Source organism: Rattus rattus, chromosome 5 (genome assembly GCF_011064425.1).
Source record: "Rattus rattus isolate New Zealand chromosome 5, Rrattus_CSIRO_v1, whole genome shotgun sequence".
Lineage (NCBI taxonomy): Eukaryota > Metazoa > Chordata > Mammalia > Rodentia > Muridae > Rattus > Rattus rattus.
The window spans coordinates 134,124,377-134,131,476 of NC_046158.1; positions in this window are offsets into that span (position 1 = coordinate 134,124,377).

The window sequence follows — 7,100 nt, forward strand, 5'->3', positions numbered from 1 at the left end:
TTACAACACAATACGGTAAAACAGAATAAAACAGGAATCCACAGACACCGCAATCACACAGGATGTCTATTTCCTGTCATACAGGAGATCCCTTTCCCTCACAGCATTTCTCACGCTAATTATGCCGTTAGGCCTTGTCTCCAACGTCTGGATGGGCACTGTACAGAGTCTCTGTTTAGGACCGGCCGGCATCTGGCTCTGAGGAAATCCTTTGACCTGGAGGAAGGAATTGTACTGAACTTCAACAGTTCCCTGGCTCTCCTAGGAGGTTAAAGGGTGGAGAGATTTGGGGGCTGGGGCACTCTTTCCAGGTGTAGCCTGCTGCCTGCATCTTGACTCCTCTCCTACAGTAAGAATAAGAATCCATTTCTTGTTCATTATATTTACCTATAAGGTAATACAGGTTTTGCTTTTAGAAGCCTCTTAATTGCAGCTTTATAAAGAGGCTCCACAGGCAGAATAGGGGGAAATTAATTGGTCTTCCAGGGAGCAGCTGAACGAAGTCTGGTAATTGAATTTCACAATGAATGCCTCCCTCTGGGTGGCCCGGAGTGTGATCAGGAATGGATATCTGAGGTTTCCTCTGTGAAATGGCCCAGGCTCCTCCACGTTTATATATTTTTTGGTGGGCATCACTCATTCGCACTTTCATCAAGAAAAGAGAAATTTACATTTCTTTGCAAACTCTAAAATGACAGAAAGGCAAGAAAAGAGGTATGGGGCTGGCCTCATCTGGAGACGCAATTTGGCAGGCCCTTTGCAGAGACTGGGGAAGAGCCAACTCGGAGAATAAATTACTGCTTGAAAACAGGCTGTGGAGTTGCAGACCCAGCTGCTGGGTATCAGGGCCTCAGGGCTCCATGCCAACATGAGTTATGTTTGGCGAGGTCGGGAGGAGGTAGGAACGCATGGGGTCATGACGTCAATCAATACCTCGAACTGGTAGGTACAGACTTAAGCCTCCTCCTTGAAGATTTAACTTGACCACAGCCCAGCCACCTGCGAGCTTCCGTCTTCATAGAATAGTTCTTAGTAAATCATCTTGCCCCTGGGATGGACCTACCACCATCAACCCTGGGTAGCACCAGGGCGGGTACCAGACCTTTCCGACTCCTGAAGTCCAGGTTAAGACCAGCAATACAAAATACAGTCAGCTGCCTGGATCTGTGGGTTCAGTAGCTATGGATTCAACTAACTAGGAATAGAAATGTTATAAGTCCCACCGTGTTTTTATTGAACATGTATAGACTCTTTTTCTTGTCATGATTCCCTGAACAATAGTCTCGGAAATGTTTACGTAGCAGTTACACAGTCTGAGGTAGTGGAAGGCGCCTAATGTTCTTAGGCCATCTACGTATATGAGAGGATGCGTGTGGGTGACATACGAAGCCCGCAGCAGTTTTTCATTCCTTATGCTAAGCATTGATACCAGAGCCTTACACACACCAGGCAAGCGGGAACCCCTGAGCTACATCCCTGGCCTGCTGTGTTATGTCTAGGACTTGAAAGTCTTTTGATTTTGGTATCTGACAGGTGTACCTGTATATATGTGTGTGTGTCCTGGAACGAAGCCTCTGTATATACTAATGGATACTTATATATTACTGGCAAATACATAGAGTAAATAGGAATGTGATAGGACCTAAAAATGCAAGTCACATATATAATTTACAGTTCTTTAGGGGCTGAAGAGATGGCTCAGTGGCTAAGAGCAGTTACTGCTTTTATCACGTCTTGCACTCATGTCATGATAACATGGTTTGTTGGTCATCAATCTAGTGGTGAGAGACCTTGTCTCAAAGAATAGTTAGGTCCAAAGCCTCCCCCCTTCCTCCCACTCCACAAAGCACTGCTGATGGCGTCCTAAATAGAAGGACTTTGGTCCAGTAAACAGAAGGATTGTTACTAGGTTTCTGTTTACCAGAAAAGCAGATTTTCTATAGTGGGTCCCTGATTTCCTGGAATCTCTGTCAACCTTCCCCCAAAGGTCACCTACTTTAGAGAAGGGCACCTACTTCCAGCTCAATCCTAACAGTCCGTGTTGACTCAGTGTGTCGATTGTGTCCCCGGCTGGATGTCATATGAAATCTACTTGCTTTTCTGTCATTTTATTCTTCTCTCTGTCCTCTGCCCTTCTCCCAGAGACAGCCTTGGCAGTTTGATCCCCAGTAAGCCTTTCCTTCTACCCACGGGGTAGCCTAGATTGGTTGTTTCTCTGCACAGTTGCTAATAAGTATGATGTAGAGTAATAGCAGGATGTCCTTCATCCTGGCTGCTGCACATCTGCATGAGTATATACATCTGCAAGAGTGTGCATGAGTGTGCTCAGTTGCATGAGTGTGCACAGCTGCAGAAGTGCACAGGTTCATGAGTGTGCACAGCTGTGTGAGTGTGCTCAGTTGCATGAATGCACAGCTGCATGAGTGTGCACAGTGCATGAGTGTGCACAGCTGCATGAGTGTGCTCAGCAAGAGTGTGCACAGCTGTGAGTGTGCACAACTGCATTAGGTGTGCTCAGCAAGAGTGTGCACAGCTGCATGAGGGTGCACAGCTGCATGAGGTGCACAGCTGCACGAGTGTGCACAGCTGCATGAGGTGCACAGCTCCGTGAGTGTTCTCAGCAGGAGTGTGCACAGCTGCGTGAGTGTGCACAGCTGCATGAGGTGCACAGCTCCGTGAGTGTTCTCAGCAGGAGTGTGCACAGCTGCGTGAGTGTGCACAGCTGCATGAGGTGCACAGCTCCGTGAGTGTTCTCAGCAGGAGTGTGCACAGCTGCGTGAGTGTGCACAGCTGCAGGAGTGAGCACAGCTGCATGAGTGAGCACAGCTGCATGAGTGTGCACAGCTGCTCGCCTCTGCCTATACCAATAACAAACAAAGCACAAATAAAATAAATATGGAAGGCCAGTGAGACGGCTAAGTAGGTAAAGCCACTGACCTTACAAGCCTGAAGACCTGAGTCTGATCCCCAGAGCCATGTGAAGGCGGATCCTAAGTCTGTGGCCTGCTGGGCTAACACCTTTAGTTCTAGCACAGGAGAGGCAGAGGCAGGAGTTCCACACCAGCTTGGTCTAAATAGTGAGTTTAAGACCAGCCAAGTCTACAGAGTGAGATTCTGTCTCAATAAACAAAAAACAAACACAAAATAATGATGATGGTGATGGTGATGGTGATGGTGATGGTGATGGTGATGATGATGACATAAAGTCCGAGGTGCCCAGGCTGAATGATGAGACTCTGTTCCCAAAAGTAAGAAAGAACTCACTACTGAGGTGAGTCCATGAAAGAAAGAAAGTGAACAATATTGTTGTACCTTGCTGATGGAACTGAAAGTTCCAGAAAAAACAAATTTGAAATTATTCAAAGACCAAAGCTGTCCACCCCACAGAAATAAAACACACTCCTGACTGGGGAAGAAAACCTTGGACCAGAACATTTAGCAGAAGCAGAGGAGAGAGCAGAGGCTGGGCTCACTGAGAAAGCCAGGTCTCAGCTGCTGGAGCTCTGCCTCTGCCCACGTAACGTCCTTGAATTGACAAAGGGCAGAAAAGACACCCAAGGCAACTCTTCAGTTCTGTTCCAAAGGGGAAAGCAGACTGACTTTAATTACCGAGGGGTAGGGATTGCAGGCGAAGCAGAGAAAACAGAATATGTAAAGTCAGGAAAACGTGAGCGAGGTACGAAGAGTTAGTATACTCTCTTGTTCTTTCGGTGTATGTGTATATGTGTGTGAAGTGTGGCTGTTGTTCTGGCTTCATTCAGTTACTGGGACTAGTATCATGGGAAACAATTTAGGGAACAGAAGGCTTGTTTCAGTTTACAGGTTACCTCCCATCACTGATGAAAGTCAGGACAGGGACTTGAAGCAGAAACCATGGAGGAACATTGCTCATTGGCTCACAGGTTCATGCTCATCTAGCTTTCTTATACAGCTCAGGACCATCTGCCCAGGGAATGGAGATGCCCACAGTGGGCTGGGCACTCCAAGATAGTCCCCCACAGACAAGTCCACATGCTAATCTTTTTTTTTTTTTTTTTTTTGGTTTTTTTTTTCGGAGCTGGGGACCGAACCCAGGGCCTTGCCCTTCCTAGGCAAGTGCTCTACCACTGAGCTAAATCCCCAACCCCCCACATGCTAATCTTATCTAGGTGGTTCTTCAAGTGAGACTCCCTTCTCAGGTGACTCTAGGCTGTGTCAAATTGACTAGAACATGTGTGTGAATACTCCCCCCCGCCTCCTGCCCGGTCCCACACACAATCAGAAGTGGTACAACCACAGACCTTCTGTGGGAAGAAAACATAATTAATTAAAAAGACAGATGGAAATTGCTTTTACATTTCAAAAAACATGATAAAAGAATAATGACGTCTAATTAAGTAATTTTTTTTTTTTTTTTTGCAGGTTTAGGCATTGAACCAAGGACAGCACACATTCAAGGCACCACTACTAGGCTATCTCTCCAGTCCATTCATTTTAGTTTTCAAAAAAACTTAAGGTGAGATGACAAAATCAGGTGGTTAGGACTCGAGGAGGCCAATTGAAAGCCCAAATTGCTAGTTATGCTTGTTATGACTAATAAACTAAAATCTCAGAGAACACGCTTCTGAAAAGCGGAAATACTAACACAAAGGAGGGACTCTCGATAACAGCTGTGAGCTCAGAGGGAAGGGAAATGAGCTAAGAGCCAGAGAGGTTGTAAGAAGCTCAGTCTCTGAAGGTGTCTGCTACCAAGCCTGCCCTCCTCCAGCCAAATGTGAAGCCGTGGTGCATGGCAGAAAGAGATAACTGACTCCTGAAAGTTGTTCTCTCCGTCTCTGTCTCTCTCTGTCTTTCTGTCTCTCTGTGTCTTTCTGTGTCTCTCTGTCTCTCTGTCTCTGTCTCTCTGTCTCTGCCTCTCTGTCTCTGTCTCTCTGTCTCTCTGTCTCTCTCTCTCTCTCTCTCTCTCTCTCTCTCTCTCTCTCACACACACACACACAACCACACACACAGGATACAAGCATAGCTGGGCATGCCTTTAATCCTAGCACTCAGGAGGGAGAGGCAGGGAGATCTCTGTGAGTTCAAGACCAGCCTGGTCTACATGGTTAGTTCCAGGACAGTCAGGGCTACACAGAGAGACCCTGTCTCAAAACAACAACAACAACAACAACAACAACAACAACAACAACAGCATCAGCCTAACAAGCACAGGAAGCGAAGATTCAATGTAAAGACGATTGACTTCAGCAAATCAGAGATTACACAAGGGAAGACATATCAAAATGCTAAAGCAAAAAGAGTTCTCTGAATGAAACAAAGTACAAACCCAAACATAAAAATCATGGTGTTCCTGGAGACTTTAACTAAAAATATCTCACACTGAGACATAATCCACCATGAGAATGCCAGAACTTTCCATGAGAGAAGAACAATTTCAGCAGTGTTTAGAGAGCACGCGAAGAAATGGAGTTGAATCCCACCACGCCTATTAAAATCAACTTACCGTGGAGCAAGCTCTTAGCAATAAGACTTAAAACTGTTACATACTTAGAAGAAAAAAACTAGGTGAAAAAAAATTCTCTGTGTTAGGCCAGTCTTGTAAGTGTAACATCACCAACAGACTGGAGGAACAGAACCTCACCAAAGTTAAAATGTGTGTGCTGTGGGAGGAAAAGCTTACAAAAAGGCAGAAGAGATCTGTGAATCACACACTGGTAAGAATCTGCTTCGAGATCGTATAAAAGACACGTACATCTCAACAGTAAAGGAAAAAACAAAGCAAAACAACAACAATAACAACAAAACGCCTCTACCTAGCTAGCACTCTGAAAGCTGAGATAGGAGGATTGTGAATTTGAGACTAGTTTGTGCTATTTAGTGAGATCCTGTCTCAAAGAAACAAAGAAACAAATAGCATATAACCAAACTTAAAAATGGGCAAAGCAGCTAGGATGACAAATGCCTGTAATTGTGTCTATTTGGAAGGCTGAAACAGGGGGATCTTGAGTTGGGACAGCCTGGGCAACACAGCAGGATGCTGCCTCAAGAATCAATCAGAAGAGGAGGGATGGATACTAAACGTATTGTATTCGTAGATGATATTACTAAAGAGTAAATTGAAAATAACTAACTCTTAAAGTTAATGGTCTCAACTTCCCAATAAAGAAAAAAATTAATTCATTAATAAAATAAAATGAAACTCGGTGAAGGATTTAAATGGACATTTCTCTAAAGAGACACCAATCGCCAAGAAGCACAGGGACAGATGTTCAACTTCATTAGTCACTGGGGAAATTGCAAATTAAAAACAACAGTCAGTCAATGGTATTGGGGAGAAACTGTACCCTTATTAAATTGCTGCCTGGAACCTAAACTAGTAAAGTCACCTGGAAAATAGCTTGGTAATTCCTTGAGAGAGACTCGGGGACCCTTCTACACATGCGTCCAAAAGAACCGAAAACATGCTTGCAGTGAAAGTCACACAGATGTTGGGACAACATTATTCATCCTGGCCTCAAATTGAAAACAACCCAACTGCTACACACGAGTGCTTTATTGATAGCGGACTCCTCTGTTAAGGCTAATCTGTTAATCAGCCTGACTCAGACTAGGGTCCTGAACTGAATAAAAGGGAGAGGTCGGGTGGAGCAGCAAGCAGTGTTTATCTGTCTCTACTTCTGAGGAAACAATGTAACCAGCTGCTTCACATTCCTGTTGCCCGGCTTTCCACACCGTTACACTCCTCTAAGAAGGAGCCAAGACAAACCTCTCCCTCACTCAAGTTACTTTTGCCAGGTTTTTTTTTTTTGTTACAGCCATGAGACAAATAACTAATACACACACAAAAGAGTATCATTGGCCATTACAGAGAGATGGGATTCGGAAACATGCTATACAGTGGACGGACTTTTAAATTAGCTAATTAATTAATCAGTTTTGCTAAGTGAAAGAGGCTATACCCCCAAACAACAGGCTGGCTGATTCCATTTCCGTGACATGTCCAGAATGGACAAATCTAGAGGGTCAAAGCGGAAGAAGGAAAGAGGCTGGTATGCAGGCAAATGGAGGGGGAAGGGCTGGAAAGTGGCCAAGAGAGGGTGTCGTTTTTCATAGAGGGTGTC